The sequence below is a fragment of the Peromyscus leucopus genome, chromosome 22, assembly GCF_004664715.2.
Source record: "Peromyscus leucopus breed LL Stock chromosome 22, UCI_PerLeu_2.1, whole genome shotgun sequence".
Taxonomy (NCBI): domain Eukaryota; kingdom Metazoa; phylum Chordata; class Mammalia; order Rodentia; family Cricetidae; genus Peromyscus; species Peromyscus leucopus.
In genome coordinates, this window is record NC_051081.1 from 25,960,022 (window position 1) to 25,979,972 (window position 19,951).

At 46.4% G+C, this 19,951-nt stretch overlaps 2 long non-coding RNA genes across 3 annotated transcripts; one reads left to right on the forward strand and one right to left on the reverse strand.

Annotated features, from left to right (window-relative positions):
• Positions 1 to 281: 281 nt before the first annotated feature.
• Positions 282 to 4,456, reverse strand: LOC114683571. Its single transcript, XR_003733173.2, has 3 exons — positions 3,907 to 4,456; positions 2,629 to 2,732; positions 282 to 512 (listed from the first exon to the last, which is right to left on the reverse strand). It is a non-coding gene; the product is annotated as an uncharacterized LOC114683571 (long non-coding RNA).
• Positions 4,457 to 6,411: 1,955 nt separating this feature from the next.
• LOC119086456 lies at positions 6,412 to 14,011 on the forward strand. 2 transcript variants are annotated; one of them, XR_005089736.1, is made up of 3 exons: positions 6,412 to 6,777; positions 7,228 to 7,349; positions 11,488 to 14,011. It is a non-coding gene; the product is annotated as an uncharacterized LOC119086456 (long non-coding RNA). The 2 variants fall into 2 exon arrangements; XR_005089735.1 differs by lacking the exon at positions 11,488 to 14,011 and having other exon boundaries at positions 7,228 to 8,349.
• The last annotated feature ends 5,940 nt before the right edge of the window (positions 14,012 to 19,951 follow it).

The window sequence follows — 19,951 nt, forward strand, 5'->3', positions numbered from 1 at the left end:
TTGGGGGGACACCTTATCTTTCTTTATGCTAAAATGCAGACATAAAAGTAGTGATGGGAACATGTGGGTTTTACTCTATGCACAGCTTGAAAGCTGCCTCATTCTCGTTGGCTCAATGCCTCATCATCACACTTGTCTATCCATACCAATAAACATGGAGCATCTTTCACAGCTACAAACTATCCCATCTTATTGCTATCTCTCAATGTATTGCTCTTCTGGCTGAACATTTCGGTGCTATATTTAGCTGCTTTTCTCACAAAGGATCTGACAAAATCACCTTAAAGAAGGAAGGGTTTATTTGGTTACAGTTTGAGGATATTGTCCACCACGGCAGGGACGTCCTGGTGCCAGGGCTGTGGGGCAGCCAATCACAAGGCGTCCACAGTCAGGATGCGGCGATGGGCGTGGCCGCTCAGCTCACTTCCCTCTTTTTATTCAGTCTGAGGCCTCGGTCCATCACTGGTGCCTCCCACATTCAGGGTGGGTCCTCCCACTTTGGTTAAGCCTTTCTGAAAAAAAAAAATGTTATGGACCCCCAAGTTACCACTAGTTATTATCAATTATAAATACTTTATTGAATATCTTTGTTTTATATATCTTAAACATGGCCAGTTCTCTATAGGGTAAATTCCCAGATAAGGCTACTGAGTCAAAGACACCACCTTCCAGAAAAGAGGTAATCATCTTCTTTTCCATCTCAAGCATTGGGGGAAATGCCTCATTATAGTCGATTCACCTTAAATGTGTGATGTATAGCTTAAGTGGAAACAGCTGCTCTCATCACACACATCTATGTACTTTCTTTCTTAATATTTACAATAATCCTTTTAAACCTTTTCATTTTGAATTAATTCTCCAATAGCCTTTCCTCTTTTCATATGCCCAGCTGAAGTTTTGATTTCAAACTTTAACAACAGAAAATTAGACACTAGAGAGAACATCAACTTTATCTGTCTACCTTCAGATCAACACACACATATACACACAAACACACGTACACCACACCAGACACATATACATAACACACACACACACACACACACACACACCACATATTTTCTCTGACTTTACCATGGCAGAGTCTACATGGATGACATTGATTGATACCTGTTTTGAACTGCATTTGTCCTATGATGCATGGATTTCTAGTTAGTTGGTAGTTGACACATAAAATCAATACAAAGTTGGCAAAGAGAGCCCACTGATAATTTAGGGGTGGAAGGAGAGGAAGTCCATTGCTTCTGCTCAGCTTTCATGGAGGCCCACTGGTGAGTGACATTACAATGCCCAGGATCATGTGTGGAAGAAATCTCATGGTAGACAGAAAGCCAGACTGTGAGGACAGACCAATCTCTCTTCTCGGTAATGACCCACTCTCAAGAGAGTGAGCAAGAGTTTCACAAGAATGACATTAATTCTTCCAGCGGGCAATGCCCCAGTGATCTAAGGAACCCACACAGGGCTCTCCCTCTTAACAATTCCAGTACTTTTAAATTCTGCCACACAGAGGCCTAGGCTACCAACACAATCCTTTGGGAGACATGCTTTGTAACAGATCCAAACTCACAGACATAAACCAACCAAGAAAAAAGAGGAGAATATGGCAATGGGTGCCAGGTAATAAGAGGGTGGCAGGACAGGCAGCAATGGGGTGGATGTGGGACACCTCTTTAGAAAAAATACAGGAAATACGTGATGAAGGCTAAGTAAGGAAGGGTGAAAAGACCAGGGAGGGATGTTCTAGACAAGACAACAGCAAGCTCAGTTGAGGTGAGAAAGCGCTGTGGTATTTAAGGTGCTGTTAGGGGCTACGAGGCTGGCTGGAGAGCAGTTCACAGTGAAGGGTGGCCCAGATCTGGGTGATGTGGGCCCAAGTAAGATGGTTGGATTTTCTTACAAACCCGGTGGGAACTCATTGCAAAGTTCCAAGCAACATGGTTGAAATTTCATTTTTAAAAGACTTCTTGTGGAAATTAAATCATATGAGATTATAAACAACTAGTTGGAGAATGGTCTCATTTTTTTATATTAAATCATATAGAACTCTAATAACCCAATGATGTAACCATAAAAAATAAAATCAATCCCAAAGGCACATATATAACAGAGTGCAAAAATCCCACTCTCAAAACAAAGGTGAATTACTTGTCAAGATTTCTGAGTGTTACAATCTCGTTGTAAAACACTCTTTTAAAAAAAATTTGGTTCTGTTAAAGGCCTTTCTTTCTTTCTCTCTCTCTTTCTGTCTTTCTTTCTTTCTTTCTTTCTTTCTTCTTTCCTTTTGAGAAAAGAAAAATCAGATTTGTGCTTCTGGGAGAAAAAAAAGTTGGCACAGGTTCTAAACAAACACAGTAAAACCATATTCTTTAATCTTCTTAGATTCATAAATGAGCTGTTTTGTGTTACTTAAGGAACAGCTTATTTTCTCAATTTTAAGTGAGTTTCTGAAACGTATCACATGCCACAGAGGGCGCGTGGAAATTAGAAACTGTAACTGCTTTCACAGGGTCAACACACCAGGCTGGTTTTCCTTCACAATCTGCTGCTAATAAATGGTTGAAACCTAAGATATTCCCCCCACCATGAATGAACATATAACTAATTCCATTAGAGCCAAGACATTACCTGACATTATTGTCATGGCTGGTCCAGTGTCTGTACCATACATGATGTGATGGGTTAGGGAATTTTTTGTGCTTCTGAGATGTTCTCTGTACACTTGGATGTCCCTGTTGAGCGAAAAGAGAAATATAAAGAAGGACATGACTGCTCCTAGGTATGGTGGAGGGGAGGGTTTATTGTAGATAAAAGGGAGAGCATAATTAGAGGTAGGGACATCTGGAAGAGTCCAGAGTGGACATGACCCTGAGCCGAGCCAGGGGGAGAAGGGGGGAGGGAGAAAGGGAGAGGGGAGAGGAGGTGCATGGGCCAAGAAACTGGCCAAGAGAGTGGTATAGCCCAAGTGGCTGAGTTACATAGGGGCCAGAGGAGCTGGGGGGAGGGAAGCCCACCCCAATATCTGGGCTGCAGAGTTCAGGGTGGGGGCCGGGTATGCCAGCCAGGAGGACCCTGTAACCGGTAGACTGAGGATGCTGGAATAATCTGGCCGCCAGCATCCGCTTTGATACATTGATGGACATCTCAGTTAGCTGTTTGTCCTGTATTTTAGACCTAACACCTCTAAGCTTACTTTCAAATAAAAATAAGATGGGTGGTGTGTGAGCTGGTCTGGAACTGCTTTCAGCCAGCACACACTTGACTGAATATATAGAAAGGGGGCCATTCCCTCTCCAAGTTTCCAAGTTTCTCGGAGGGAACCGCTGGTGGTAGAATTTTTGCACGCAAGCAGGCCGCACGGACTTGATCTGTAGGGTCTCATGCTATTTGACTCGCTCCCCTGCAGACTCTGGGGATCTTCGTTCGTGATTTTTCAAGGCTCAATGTTTCAGTAGTCAGGGCCCTTGATAAGGTGTTTTGTGTAGCTGTGACTCTCTGAGATAAATGTTCCCTCTCCTCTTTATATCGGTTCAAGATCTCTATGGGAGATCAGAAACTATCTATCTCTTAGAACCCCACAGATCTGGAGGTATCACGTCTCCTGAGTTACCTAGATACACCTTGGCAGCCTTCCATTACCACAGGCACTTGTGAAATTCTGCCAGCGAAGCTAATTCCCCCCAGCACTGGTAAGACAGACATTTACCTAATGCAGATAGATGAAGGGATATTTATTTACTCACAGGCTGTCAGAGTCCTGGTAGAAACTGTTGTGGGGGCTTCTAAGATCAAATCATTAGAAACCTTCCAGGCATGGGGGCGGGGCCTCCCCCCACCCTCCCCCATCCCCTAAAATAACGCCTCAGCACCAATCTCCCTTTCAGACCGGGAAGGAAAACCATGCACCTTCCTCGCTGGTCACGTGTCTCAGACTCTTCCCAAACTCTGGGGTTCTGGCGTTTACATCTCTCTGCTCTGGTCCGTCCACATCGCGCTGCCGCCGCTGCTGCCGCCGCAGGAGTTCTGCCCTCTCAAGGCAGTGTGTGCACGCTTTCCACCGGTCCTGGCAGTGGCCAGCTTCCCGCTGCTATTATTACCCTCCCCACTCACTCCCTTGCCTACTAAAGCCAGCTTGGCCACGTTCATTAACATTGCTGAAATGCCTCAAGAAACACAAGCAGGACCATATGCCAGAGCCGAGCCTTGCTCTCCTTTAAGCCTGAATTGCGGTCGCCATGGGGGGGGGGCGCACCTGAGATGCGCTGCACTATACAGCTCCCCACCCCCTGCATGGGTGGTGATGTGTTTTACCCACTTCCTGTCTCCAAAGTTTATTTAACCCCTCCGCCTTCGCTAGCCTCCCTTCCTTCTCACTTTCTGAAGATGTGCTGTAACCGTTTATTTTTGTTTTTTAATGCTCACCCCAAAAGATACCACACACTTTGAATCCTCAGTTTACTTACAGGGTTCTCTCTCCCAATAAGTAACTTCGAGTCCCCTCTGTGCCTCGTGAGCCTGGGAGAAGCGAAATGTACAGTCCCGTTCTCTTGGCCACATGGACAACCACAGACTCCTGTTAAGTAAACATTTGTTGGTAAGAAAGTTCATATTTCTTTAAGAAAATGAAATGGTCTGCCAAGGACATGCTCTAATTGTCTCGACACTTCTTTCAGTGGCCACACGTTTACCAAGGTGATCAGTTTAATCTTTCCTGAAGAAGTGATCAAAGTTAGCTACTGTGGTCTAACCATTCCCACTGGCCATGCTGAAAGAGCGTCCTTGGAGAGTGGAGCTAGCGCTCTCTACCCTACTGGTAAACTTCTACCCCAACCCTGTGGCGCATTCTCTCTCTACTGTGAGGAAATCCGCAGGGTTCAGCAGTTAATTCACCCCCATGAGTGTACAGCGGGTGGTGGAGAAAGAAAGACGGAGGAGGCCACATGGAAGACTAAGTCCCCAAGGCTCCAGATCTGAGGATATGCACTGGAATCATGTGAGACGGAATCAGCGGAAGTGCAGGCCAAGGCAGCCCCGGTGTTGAAATGGTTCTACATGGAGGAGGGGAGGGCCAGAGCAGGAGGTTTTTGAGTGGAAGTACAGCCTCAGGCAGGCTGTGGAGCCCCTCGACAGTATTGTGGATACAGAGACCGTAAGATAAGTGGAAGGGGGTGAGGAGGGCTTAGAACACTCTTACTAAATCAGAGTATTATAGTTTTCCTCGCTTCGCTTCATCAGAGCAAACACTTTAAACTAAGAATCTTAAAGGAATTGCATGGATGGTGAGGTCTGATGGGATGTCTTTCTGTATGCTGTGAAAATATATTGCTCTGATTGGTTGATAAGAAAAACGCTGATTGGCCAGGAGCCAGGCAGGAAGTATAGGTGGGATCAGCAGACAAGGAGAATTCTGGGAAGAGAAAGGCTGAGTCAGTAGACACCAGCCCACCATACAGGGAGCAGCATGTAACAGCATACAGGTAAAGCCATAGAACACGTGGCAACATACAGATTAACAGAAATGGGCTGAGTTTAAGCGTAAGATCTAGTCAGTAGTAAGCCTGAGCTAATGACCGAGCAGTTTTAATTAATATAAGCCTCTGAGTGTTTACTTAGGTCTGAGTGGTTACGGGACCACTGGGCCTCGGTAGCAGGGCAGGACCAGGAAAACTTCAGCTGCAGAGGTCCTCGGAAATACTAGTAATAATAATGGCCATAATAATGCGATTGTTATTTGCAAAACTGCAAATGACAGTATTGTAGGTGAGGACCAGCTCGCCCATTTTACAGATGAGCTCACTGAGGTACAGAGAGAAGTTCCTTGCCTCAAAGCCGAAGCAGCTCGTTCGAGGCAAAGCAGTGCTGGGGTGGGTCCTGCAGCTGGCGGCTTAAATAAAATCCTCACCGCTGAAGTGTGTCTAACTGCTCACCTGTACCACCACCAAGTCCTGTATCTCAGAGGACAGTGGACAGTGGTTGGAGGTATGACACCCTCTCAGGTTGGGCTCGAACCCGGGTTATTGGGCTTGCACAGCCAACGTTGTTCTGCAGACTTTCTCAGTGTAAGTAAAGCCGGTTATGAGTGATGAGGTATGAGACAGACACGTGAGTACTGTGTTTAAAGCCTCCAATCCTCGAACCCCTTAGTCACGACCTGGCTCAGAAGTACAGGGTCTGGGGGGGTCTGTTGCGCCTCAGCTGACATCTGTCTAGCCACACACCGGCTAAGCTTCACTCCGGGGCTTAACAGCAATATGGTTCCAATCAGATATTTCTTGCCTGAGTGGAACAAATCACTTAGGTGATATGCTGACAGGAAAAAAAAAAAAAAGAAGAAAGAAAGAAAGAAAGAAAAGGAACAGTCTGCATGCTTGGAAAGCTTAGGGGGATTTAAATTATGTGCTGTCACCTCAGAGCGGCTCCTCTGTCCTCCACACCACCACCTCCTCCTCCTCGGAATCGCCTGTGGGAGGGAAGCTGCGGAGCCTTGCGTGCAAGCGCTGCCATAACCCAAGGCTTAACATAAACTTCGGGCTCTCAGGTCATTGGGAAAGAACAGGTATATCCGGTTAGGTCTTTTGTGCTTCTCTGCACGCAAATTCAACAGCGCAAGCGCGCACGCGTGCAAAGCTGAACTCCTTGGAGCCTCTGGTTCCGGAGAAGGGAGGATGCCTTGGAATGGAATTCGCGCAGTTTCCCCTTTTTTTTTTGTTTTTTTCACGGAGTGGGGGCGATAGAGCTTGTGGACGGGGGACATTCCTGCACCTCCGAGAGGCTGAGGTCAGAAGGGGTGGGATGCGAGAGTGGGACTTGGGCCAGACAGACCTGCTGGGCAGCAGGGTTGCTAAGGACCCCGGTCAGAGCTTCTTTGATGGGGCATGGTTTTTATGGGGGTCGGGGGAGGAGGCAGGGGTGCCGAACTTCAGCTGGTGGGAGCAAAGCCAAGTTGACTTGGTCCTTACTGCTATACACAGGTGTAGGTAGACTGAGAAGGGTGCAAGAGGACGCCTGAACCTTGGGGGACCATGCCCCAAAGGCTGTGGTTGCCTCAGCTCCCCACTTCCCTGCCTCCCCTAAGTCTTCACGGTGTCCCTGGAACTGTTCATCTTTGAGCCCTTTAGAACGCTGCCTACACTAGGAACAGGGTCCATCCACTCTGCCTTCACGGTCCCTCCCACAGGGAGCAGTAATACTGCTCCAGCTGTGACAACAGCCTTCCTCTCTCAACAGGAGACATGTGTGCGGTCTGGTCCTCCACGGGTGACGTTCCCACGGTCAGCAATTTCCCCACTTAGCGTGGTTGAGCAGCAAGCGAGTTCTTGGAACCTGGTAGATCCGGAGCCAAATTCCAGGTCAACCACAATGGAGACTTGTGATTTTGATGGATAACTTCACATTTTCCTGCCTTGCTCTGTCTCACTATAAAAGGGGATTAGGCTAATAGCTATCTCCAGGAGGCGATCGTGAGGGATTAATAATAAAAGATTTACATCAAGTGCTTGGCGCACCGCCTGCCTCAAAGTGCTCCATTCGTGGTAGTGCTTAATATATTATTAGTGATATATTCTTATTGTCACCCTTGGTATTATTGGGCATAACTGCCATCCAAGGTGCCACTATAATTTTAGGCTTTGGCTGGTTGCCTCTTGGCCCACTCTGAGAGTACTGCCTTCTTCTCCAGAGCTAAGTTTTCCCAGCCCACCTGACTCAGGTATCCCAGGGCTCAGAGCAACTTGGATTTGGGGACTAATCTCTATCCTTTTCCTGGGCTTAGAGTCCATCATTCAGATGGGTGGTTGCCATGGGAAGGTGACATCTTTCTGGCCAGACCCCTGCTGGGACTCCTCTGCACCAGTCCAGTGGGGTTAAGGTGGCGCCTGAATGAACCCGCACTTGTCTTAGGGGCTTGTCTCATGACATCAAGAGTTGGAACATCACTCCTTTTGAGACCTACCATTGTCCCTGTCAATGTTCTATATCACAGGAAAATCACACTCTTTGAGACAGTGGTCTCCAAAGTGTGGTCCAGGACCACCCCCCACCCCCCATGTCTCTGAGACCCTTTTGAGGGACCCATCAGTTGGAACTATGATAATCTTTTGCCTTTTTCACTTTTACCCCCAAGTTCGCCATGATGTTTGACATCATAATAGATTGGATGCAGAAACAGAAGAACCCAGCTGTTTTCTGTTAAATTGGAAATTAAAGAGATTTGTAAAAACACGAAGCCATGTCCCTCTGACTAAATATTTTGGTTTTGGAAAATATGTTTCCTGAAAAGATTTGTATTACCATGCACTGTCTTGATTGTTTTTAATGGATTAATGAGTAAACATTTCTAAGTTTTTCAGCCTTCATTTCTAAAACTGTAAATATTGATAGATACAACTCAAGATAAACTTTAGTTCCTTGGGCTCTACAGTAATTTTTCAGAGTATGAAGAGGTCGTGAAAGAAAACTGTTAGAGAAATATTGAGCTAAGCTTTTGGCACTGTGGCCCATGAAGTCATGGTTTTGCTCATCTCCTTCCGATTCAAACTGTCATCTCTGGGGACTGGAAGAGTGTGAATTTTATGATGATATCAATATAATGGGTTTGAATGTAGCAGATCTAATTACGAAGCCTGCATTTTAGTTTCATACCAACTCTCTCATCTTCTAGCCACTGTTTTAAAGGAAGCTTTGTAACGCTTGCTCAAGCTTTGTCTGTAAATTACAGACATTAAGTTGTACCAGCAAAAGACTAAGGATACCCCACACCAGGAGAGGTGGGGGAGAGTTTGATTCACATCTGTGAGAGATGGCTGCCTGTTGGTATCTTAAGCTCCTGTAGGGAGTTACCTCACCCGGCCATCAAGGGCACTTGTATGGCCTATATCCTTAACAGACTTATAATAGTATGAAAGAAGCCTATATATACATGGTGTGAGGCTGGAAGGGAGAGGCTTGTCAAGTCTTGGGGATGGACAGTAAGTCAATGATTGCTTGCTTACTGGATTGGTAACGGCAGCCTTTGGAATCTGCAGACATAGGAGGACCTGCCCCCACTTTACCCTGGGTACTCTTGAGAGAGAGGTAAGAAAATATCAGGCAGAATGATAGGCCTAGCTGAGGAGAAAAACAAAAACACAGGATAGCTTTGGGAGGACCTGGGTCAATACCCATCGGCCCAGAACTTTATTCAAAAGGGCTTTTTATAATAATGCCAAGGGTCGAGGCAAAAGACCTCACCCTTGCTAGATACAGCCAAGTGCAGACCCTTCCAAACACCTGGTAACCATGCCCATGGTCAAACCATCCCCTTATGCAACGCTGCTGGGTAAAGCAAGCTCAGATTCTCAGACCTTGAGTAATTTGGGCCTCCACACAGACCTGAGTTCAAATCTCATCTGCTGCTATGGTGTGGCCGTGAATTATCTCTTGAAAGTTCACTCTCTCAAAGCTTGGTTCCCAGGGTGGTGGTGTTAGTGTGGTGGGACCTCTAAAGGGTGGGGCTTAAGGAAATATAGTTAGGTCATAGTAGCTCCATTTTCAGGGACAGATTAACGTTACCCAGAAGAAGTGAACCAAGTCTCACGAGAGTGGATTTATAGCTCGAAGTTGTTCCCAGCCAGCCCTTCTGCATGTAGCTAATTCCTTTTCTGCTTCTCTACCATGCTGTGGTGAAGTCAAGGATGTAGCATGAATCTTAAATGGTCTTATTAATAAAATCAAGCCCAGGGCCAGGCATTGGGGTAAACGCTGGAAGATCATCGAGACAGAACAAGCCACAGCTAACCTCACCTCACCAGTTCCTCAGCTGATCTGTTTCCTCAGACTGTAAGCCTCTGAGTCCTCATCTAGAATGAATCTCAGCTGAATTGCTGCTAAAAGCCTAAAAGCTTAACCAGCTCTAGTTCTTGGTCTTCACACCTTATATACCTTTCTGCTTTCTGCCATCACTTCCTGGGATTAAAGGCATGAGTAGCTGGGCGGTGGTGGCACACGCCTTTAATCCCAGCACTCGGGAGGCAGAGGCAGAGGCAGGCGGATCTCTGTGAGTTGGAGGCCATCCTGGGCTTCAGAGTGAGTTCCAGGACAGGCTCCAAAGCCACACAGAGAAACCCTGTCTTGAAAAACCTAAATAAATAAATAAATAAATAAATAAATAAATAAATAAATAAATAAATAAATAAAGTTGTGAGTCACCATGCCTGGCTGTTTCCAGTGTGGCTTTGAACTCACAGAGATCTGGATAGGTCTCTGCCTCCCAAGTGATAGGATTAAAGGTGTGTGTGCCACCATTTTCTGGCCTCTATGTCTATCTAGTGGCTGTTCTGTCCTCTGACCCCAGATAAGTTTATTAGGATGCACAACATATTGGGGGACACAATATATCACCACAAGAGAATCTTTGCCAGAGTGCTTCACCACGCTCTTAGGATCACACAGCCTCCAGAACTCTGAGTCAAATAAACCTCTTTACTTTGTAAGTTTCCCCCGCTTTGTATAATTTGTTATATCAATACAAAGTGGACGGACAGCCACCTTCATTTGCAACCCATATGGCTTTCAACAAAGAACCCTTTCATGAATGAAATAGGCTAATATATCAATCTCTTGAGGGTGGTTAGGAGAAATATGATTTAAGATTTAAGGCAATGGAATACAACACCTATCACTTGGTGGGGGGGTGTGGAGTGGGAGACTAGTCCCTTTCCTTTCTCTGTCTCCAACTAGTTTTGTTGCTTTAGGGGATGCTAAGAGAATAAATAGAGGAACACAAGCTATAGATCCTGTCTTATGACACCAGAGGAAAAACTTTATACTTGGGCATAGTGGCCTGTATGTAGAACTCAAAATGTTGGTGTGTGCATCCCTTATTAAATGATATACGTAATTTGATTTTGACCTTTTTGATCTGCTGAAGGAAACCCAGGTGGCCATATAGCTTAACAGTAAAACAGTACAGAAATAGGTCCTCTGCCAGTGTGGAGTCCCTTACATAGCCTTGTGGTAGTTCATACCCCAGAGATTTCACTGGGATGTGGCTGGTACCCAGAGGACTCCAGGCACAGGCACATCCTAACTGCATGAGGCATCCCTGAAACAGGACAGTGAGAGTCTAAAGGGCATGGCAGCTGGCTGGATGCTGCAGCCATCTCCAAGCAGGCCACAGTGCCAGGTTGTCAACTCTTGGATGTTAACAAGCCCATCCCTCTTCCTGCATTTAAATTCTCAAAACATAATGACCCACCAGGGTCTGACTCAGCACAAGGGGAAAAAAAAGAAAATTGGAGGTTAGTCGGTGCCAAAGTACAGACTGTTGCATGTAATTTTCCCAGTTTGGACCGGGAAGGCTTCTGGACATTTTCTTCCCTGGCATTTAGGAGGGAGGGCTGAAGATCTCCGTGCCCTGGCTTCTGCTGCAGGTGCCTGTGACAACATCACAGTATGACTGCCATATGGGTCACACATCCCACGTCTGAAGCCATGTGCGTTTCTTCCCAGGGCTGGAAGAGAAGAAAGCAGATGAACCTTCTAGAAAGCACCACAGTACTGCTCCCTTGGTGTCCATCCCCAGGAAGGCCCACAGCACACCCTTGAATTTTCACCCAGCCTGGCTTCCCCATCTCTGCTGCCAGGGATTGGTGAGTATTCTCCTGGAGTCTTGTTTCACCCCTAGGGCTGCAAAACACACCCATAAAAGCCAAAGCCTGGACAAGAGCCTCAGAAGGAGGGAGCCAGCATGGCCCCTCCAGGAGTTTTTGGGGGAGCACACAGCCTTTGCAAGTTAGCATTCTGCCTAGGCAAGCCTGGGTAAGGTAAAATGGGGTGAGGAAGAAGTGCCGCAGAGCCACCAGCTGGAGTTGGAGGAAATCACAGGTTGGCCACTGCCCCTTAGCCTGTCTGCCAAGAGTAGAGGGCTGGGTGAGAGAGCCTTTTAAAGGCAGCAGCAAATGGCCTCCCACAGAACAGCCAGAACTGGTGCCGCCTGAGTGGCCGCCATGGTACGGGCACCAGTCTACAAGCTTGGCGTGTGCTCGCTCATTAGTCCTCACACAGCTCCTGGAACTAGTTCCTGTTGTCACTGCCATTTTATGGACGTCTAAACTGGGCCTGGAGGAATGAAATGAGAAAGCAAAGAAGCCTCTCAGCGCTACACGAAAGAGCGGCATTCAGACCCTGGCAGTCTGGCTGGCACTCAGCGCATTATCTAAGAAAGATACGCAGAAGCTCAGGGTTCTGGCTCTGGGCTGGCAGGGGCTGGCAGGAGCCGGCAGGGGCTGGCAGGAGCCGGCAGGGGGTGAGGGGTTGCTGTCCTAGTAGTTGTCACACAGAGCTGACAGACTAGGTGCTCATTCCTGTGACGGAGACCCAAGCACTCCTTCAAGACCAAGATTTGCAGCTCAAAAATAAACTCAGTCAGAGTAAACATAATACTGATACCACTACCGGTTGATTTTTGAGGGTTCATTTTGCCATGAACTATACTAATTGATTTTCTCATTTACTCCCATGACCATGGGGATACTATGTTTTTGTTTGTTTGTTTGTTTGTTTTTTAAACTGAGCAAACTCAGGCTCAGGAATGTCTAATGGACCTTAAGTTACTGTTTATATAAATAAGAGAATCCAGACTTAGACCCACGGGTGCCAAGCTCCTGATGACCGGTGTGTGGGACACATGGCTTTTAGTCTCCTGTAAAGGACTGGATGAGCTTGGAAGGCATCTGGGCCTGAGCTGGTGGTGGAGGGAGGGGGAATGTGAAGAACTGTTATCATTTCAGAGCAGGTCTGGGTGTGGGATGCTGCTGTTTCTCTCCCCAGACTCTGTGAAGCCTCCTTTGGGATGAGGAGATTTGGAATCCCCCCTTCTAATGTTTCCATGTCTTTAACCTGGGGTTCCCCTCATTTGTCAGGAAGAACAGATGTTCTGAGTACGCGCGCACACAGGTCCTTTAAAATCAAGACTAGTTTGGAAGACAGGTGATATTTTTAACTTTGTGTTCCCCATTTGCGAAGCTAAGTTAAAGTAACAGTGTCCTTTCTGTAAGAAGAGCAGCAGGTGCTATGACCACGTGCTACCTGGTACAAAAATCAAGGCTCCGTGGGGGATACAAACTAGCAAGCCCTTTCAAGTGGCAAGGGGGTGAAATTATCCTATATGTCTGGGTAGACTCCAACACTTACAGATACCTGCAGAAGTAGAAGCAAAAGCCAGATCACTGATGCGGAGTCAATGATATTAGAGTCAAGGACAGCACAAATGATCACCCAAGTCATTACTTGCGGCTAAATAAATTATGTCAAAAACATTCTCCAGAATCATCCAAAAGCAGCAGATCTGCATCTTCCTTCGAGGCCAACATTGTTGGGCTGGAAAAGATCACCAAAGAGTAATAATTCGAGTAAGATCTCGTTCATATCAAATATATGCACATAAGTAGGGTTTCTCCATCTGGGGTCTGAGATGGAATGGGAGTGCATCTTTCCAGTTTTTCTGTGTGTCATCTATTGGTTGACTTTTGCAGAGCAAGAGTCTATTTATGTACTGTGCATGCATGTTTTAAGAATGTATTTCTGGGGTTGGAGGGACTGCTCACAACCAACTGTATCTCCAGTTCCCGGTGATCCAATGCCCTCTTTTGACACACATGCATATATACATAATTTAAAAGCTCTATCTGGTATATTTGGTCAAAACAGAAAATAATAAAATGTGCATAATACTGTGATCATAGAATAATGTAAGTGTAGAATACAGTACAAACCATGGCCCAAAGATCATTGTCTTGAAGAAATCAAGAGAGGGCCACAGTTACCTGGCCACAGACAGGCTCTTCATACGCTTTTACTGTCCTGATCTAGTGTTCTTTCTTCAAGGTTAACAAAAGTATAAACATGGTTTTTCTAGACATAGTAACAAACTTGCTTCTAAATAGCTGTCTCAATAACCATGGCTCAAGGGGCTGGAGAGATGGCTCAGTGTTTAAGGGCACTGGCTGCCCTCCCAGAGGACCCAAGTTCAATTCCTAGCACCCACATGGCAGCTCACAACTGTCTCTAATTCCAGTTCCAGGAGATCTGACACCTTCCTACCAATGCACATAAAATAAAGTTAAATAAATTATTAAAAAAAATAACCATGACTCAATACAGCCTCTCAGCCCTCATCAGGGAAGCTTCGTTTTGCAGTAGGTTGTAGTTAATACAGTCTTATAACTGGTCCAAGTGCAGAGAATAGGTGTCTGTGGAGTGCTCAGCCCTAAAAGCTTGTATCATACCTGCTTCTTCCAAGGCTCAGGGAACACCAGAAAAGAGGAGGTAGGGAGACTGTAGGAACCACAGCACTGGAAAGGCTGCTGTAAAAACAACATCCTCTGGACATAACAGAGGCCGTGGCACTTATGAAACTACAGCAGCCACGGTTGCCTGTACAAGACCTGCACAAGACGAAGCCAGTTATCAGGGCAGCATGGGTGTGGGTGGGGACTCTTCCTTTTTTTTAACTTTATGGATTCTTTGTGGAATTAACACCATGCATTCCGATCTCACTTCTCTCCCTGTCCCCTCAAATCAGCCCTCTGCCCTTGCAACTGCCCCCCCACAACAAAAACAAATTGAAAAGGAACACCACAAACCAAACCAAACAAAGAAACAAAACAAGCAAACAAGAAAAACCGAAACAGAAACAAAAACAAAAAAGAGAGAGAAAGGAATCTTGTACTGGAAGGTGTCGTGTGGCCCACTGAGTCACACAGTTTATCCTTTAGTCCACACATCTTTACTTGCAAATGTCCATTGCCATGCGTCATTGGTCTGGCTCCAGGCCTCTGGCTTCTGCGACACCACCCATAATGGACTCTCACTGGGACTCCTCTTGAATATCCTGTAATTATCCTGTGTCATGGAGATCCTGCTGTTTCAGATCTGTAGGTTCATCGCCTTCACCTGCTCCAACAGTTCATAGACAAGAGTGGGCCAACTCATAGCCCCGGTTCTGGGCCTGGGTGGTAGCTGGCTGCCATCTTTCCCTCATCATCACCACTGAGGTGAGCTCTCCAGCACTGCCTGGCCCTAGGATCACAAGAGTGAGAGAGCTAGTCCTGACCCTCACCAGCTGCAGCACATGAGAAAGCAGCCTCTTCTTCCTGTCTGGGCAGCGCACTAGAGCTGACCCTGGTGTCGGGGATGCAGGTGAGGCCGCCCTGAGGGCGTGAGAGCAGGAGAGCTGACCCACACCCCCAAGTCTGCTGTGTGGTGGCATGGGCAAGGGAAGATGTCCTCCCTGCTTGGACCCTTGCTTCTGAGGCTGGCTCCTGGGTCACAAGAGTGAGAGAACTGGCCCTGCCCCTCACCAGCTGCAGCACACAGGAGAGCCGGCCCTGCACCCCACCTGGGCAAAACAGTAGAACCGGTCCTGGTGGTGTGAGTGTGGGTGACCTGGCTCTGAAGACCTGAGAGCAGGCGAATGGTCCAGCTCCTTGCTTCACGCTGCATTGCATGAGCTAGCTGAGGCAGTGGGTGGTGTGACTCTTGATGCCCAAGCCCTAGCTGGGCAGTTTTTGGGTAGCTCATGGCTGCTTTAGGATGAACAGTTTTCTTCAGGGGTGTGACCCCTAGGAAGTCACCCATTCTCCTGTGGATGGTCCCATAATCATGCACACCTAAGCGCACAAGTTGAGCTCACTGGGTTATTGAGAGAGAGAGAAGAGAGAGGGAGGGAGGAAAGGACACACACACATACACACACACACACACACACACACAGAGAGAGAGAGAGAGAGAGAGAGAGAGAGAGAGAGAGAGAGAGAGAGAATTGGGAAGGGAATATAAGGGAGTCTGGGAAGAGTTGGAGGAATGGAGTTGAGGGTTGTAGATGATAAAAATACATTTGGCCGGGCGTTGGTGCCGCACGCCTTTAATCCCAGCACTCGGGAGGCAGAGCCAGGCGGATCTCTGTGAGTTCGAGGCCAGCCTGGGCTACCAAGTGAGCTCCAGGAAAGGCGCAAAGCTACACAGAGAAACCCTGTCTCGAAAAACAAAAAAACAAAAAAACAAAAAAAAAAAATACATTATACCCATATATGACATTCTCAAAGAACAAATAAAAAACAGCACACGCTTGAAAAACAAACAAAACAAAACAAAAACAAAAACAAAACCCAAGAGTATCAACATGGCCTCCAGGGCTAGAAAATTATCCTCAAGTTGTAAGATGCGTTGGGGAAGGATAAATGTGAAGTTTACATTGAAAAAAAAAATCCATTAATTGAAAAATGGGCAGTTAAAGCCTACACCAGCTATCAGGTCCAGGTTCACAAGATGAGGCCGCTCCTTGATCACAGTCTTAGTGAAGTGTAAATATTTTAAGTAGGAGGCGAACAGTCAGCAAAAAAGAAACACCACGTGTGATAGAAAGTGCCTGTGCCTCTCTGGTCTAGACAAGACAACAGATCTGGGAGATGCTCAGTTCTAGGCATATGCTTCATCAGGGGTATTGAAATTTTACACTGTTCAGGAGGCAGAGACACTGGATGTAAGGCTTAAACAGGTTATTCAAATGATGACTAAGAGACCAGGTGACCAGAGACTGGTTCAGAGGCCGTCCTCAGGCATGCCACTTGAAAGGTGTGTTCACTCAGTTGGATGTCAAAAGGTAGCTCAAGGTTTATTATAAGATAACGAAGTTCATTCTGGAACTTCCTTGCTATTGAAAAGAGCCTCCTAGTATCCAGAACTTTCTAACCAAAGAAATTCAGCAAAAGAAAAGGCTGTAGCTTCTTTAATAGCAGAAGGGGTGAATTCCATTGAGGTCAAGGCCAAAAAATGCTAACATATAATTATCCAGCTCTTACGTTCCCTTTGGGATTATGCAGGAAAAACAGCCACTTAGGTTATTTAACTACCAATTATTTTTTCAAACCTTGGGCATGAGTACAACTTTCTTTTCTTTTCTTTTTCTTTTTTTTTCAAACTTGAATTTTTATCTCCTTGTGGAAAAAAAAAAGAAAACTTGGGAGGGGAGGGCAGATATAATACTAAAAATGAAGAGGCAAATGGAACAAAAATTAAAAGTCTGGACCTGGAGTCTGGATCTGCTGTTAGCTTTCCCAGAGCCAAACTGTATGTTCTGTGTTTTGTTTTGTTTTGTTTTTTTAAATGGGAACTTTGTCAAAACCTGTATTTTCTTAGTAACCTAGTAAGCATTTAACTTTAGAAAAGGAAAATGAAAAACAATATCTTCCGTCTGTCTAAAGAGTTTCATGCAAGGTCAAAGGATCCAGGGAACAGGGCTTTTATCCCCTGCTCTGCTGTCAGAAAGGCACATTTCAGAACCAGACCAGGCTGTGGGAGGACCCCAGAGGACAGATGTGCAAAAGCAGATACAGGCCACGGCGCCCTTGCCCTTCCCATGGCACCCCTGCTGTGTCCAGATGTTCTAGTGTAGTGGCTGGAACACCAGATCAAAAGATCGCGAAGTTTCATCTTTAGCCCTGGGATCTGCTATTTTCTCCTTTTCCTTTTTCTTAGTTGCTCTACCTCCTTACTCCTTCTGTTATTATTTCCTTTGCTCCTCCTTCTCTGGCCCCTCTGTGTCTGCTCTTTACTCTTCTGTGAGAAAGAAAAAGGGAGTTCAAAGGAAGTAGGAAGTATGTGTGTAGGAAGTAGGTATGCGTGGGGGTGGGGTGGACATAGAGGCCAGGATGTAGCTCAGTGATGGAACACTGATGGCCTGTATAAGGCCCAGGCTGCCACCCTTCAAATGGGGCGGGGGGGAGAAAGAAAAGAAAGAGAAAAGGAAGGAAGGAAGGAGGGAAGGAAGGAAGGAGGGAAGGAAGGAAGGGAGGGAGGGAAGGAAAGGAGGAAGGGAGGGAGGAAGAGAAAGAGATAGAAATACAGATAGTATAGCCGCAAGGGAGCGGAGATAGGAAAAAGGTCGTCTCAGAGGGAAGGAGATGTGGAAGCTGGAAATGGACCCAGAGAAAGGGAAAATGAGAATGAAAGAACAAAGGGGAAGAAAAAGGCCCTGAAGGAAGGACACCAGGAGAAAAGGAGGAAGCGAGACAGAGTTGGGGTGGCGTTGTTGGTAAAGAGCGCTACACGCCTGCTGCACCATCTGAGGCATCTATGAGGCCTGGGAACCTTGAGTGGGTGGGGCAAGATGGAGTCCCCAACATGGTCAGGATACTGTGCATAAGTCAGGAAGCACAGAGTGGATTGTGGTGGCTCCTCAGCTTCCTGGTGTTTTGCCCGTCTTTCTTTTTCTAATTACAAAACGAACTCTTCAGTGTGGCGTGAAACCCAACGCCAACCTGGCCTATCAGAGTCCTTCTAGGACCTTGAAAGAGATGTTTTCCTTCTTTCAGGGCTTTCAGTGGAAGTCTGCCGGTGGCCAGTTTAAGAATGTGAAGGAATTAGAAGCACAAAGGTCAGGAGGAGTAGAGGCAGCCAGTGAGGAAGAGCCACTTGGCTGGGTCATTCCATGCTGGGAGATGTCATAACCATCCTCTGAGCTGGTGCTTTTTTTTTTTTTTTTTTTGCCTTGCGTAACTTTAGCTGTGTCTTGGAGTCAATACACTATAAGGCATTTTAAACCTCCACGTTAATCCATTCTCTAGCTTAACTGCTCTTTTTGAAAGTTAGTTGCAGGAAGAAAAAAGAAAGAGAGAAAGAAAAATTCAAGTTTGAGATTTTGGAGGTTGAAATCCATGCCCCGCCTCTGTGTTGTTGACTGAGAGGAGATTCCTAGGCCAAGATCTGCAGCTTGGTTGAGAAATTCTGATGGTAATCCCAAAGTCCCAACATGGATGATTAGTTAAGAGAGAACAGAACCCCATTTTGAGATGGATCAGGGATACATATCAGTGCTTTGGATCTATCTATCTATCTATCTATCTATCTATCTATCTATCTATCTATCTATCTATTTATGCTGAAGTTTTAATTGAGGACTAAGTCAGCCCCTTCAGTGACATTTGTACTAAAAAAGCTCAGAAGAGCCCGAGGCCTGAAGACGGTGCCCTGTGGCCAGCCACATTGGTTTGTCTGCTTTGATAAGAGCCTATCTCCCTGACAGCATCCGTCCAACTGGTTCCTCTACTTTTTGAGGAGCCGAGCCCAAGGACGACCTTTGCTGTGTAGGCAGGTATGCCTGTGATGAACTAAAAGCCACACAGCATTTGTTAAACAGGAGGTCTTAGCCTTGCTCTATACTTGAAAACAGAAGCTGGCTTGGTCTGGAGGCAGCTTCCACCTTCTTCTCTATTTCTGGCAGAGAAGCTGCAAGATGGGCTAGGGCTGTGCACCAGCCGGTTGCTGATTCTCATCTCCTAAATGAGTGCGGTGGGAGACTAGGGCTGGTCCCAGACCATCATAGCCAGGGTCCCGCTAAAGCTGAATACTACAAGGTTGCCACAAACCTCCTTTGGAAGAGCTTATTGTGGTTTGCATGTGTTGCCATTTTGGTTTCTCAATGTAGCAGTGGTGACTAGTGGGAGTTTCTAGATACTGGGAGCAACGACCATGGCGTATTCGGGCCTCTCCTGGACCCGTTCTGCTCTAATGGACTGTAGCCATGGCTGCCCCTCCCTTCTCCCTCTTCCCGGGAGCTGGCATACTGCTCTTGGAGGGCTTTCCTGCCTCTTGAACTGTGATCCCAAATAAACCCGCTTTCCTTTAAAATGGGCCCGTCTCAAGCATTTTGTTATATGAGAAAGACAGACATGTTGGACTAGTGCAGCTCTGGGAAATCAATGCTTATTATTAAACTAATGTGCTCTCCCCCCCCACTCCCTGCCCCCACCCCTGGCCCAGGGCCAACTTCATTTCTGCTCTGAGTACTCGACCATGGTGTATATAAAATCTCATTCAGAAAGCATAGCAAAAGTTACTGAAAACACTTATAAAAAGGTGTCTTTTCTTAGCGGGCCAGGCATTTTATTGAAAGATGTTAGACACTTTCATTTCA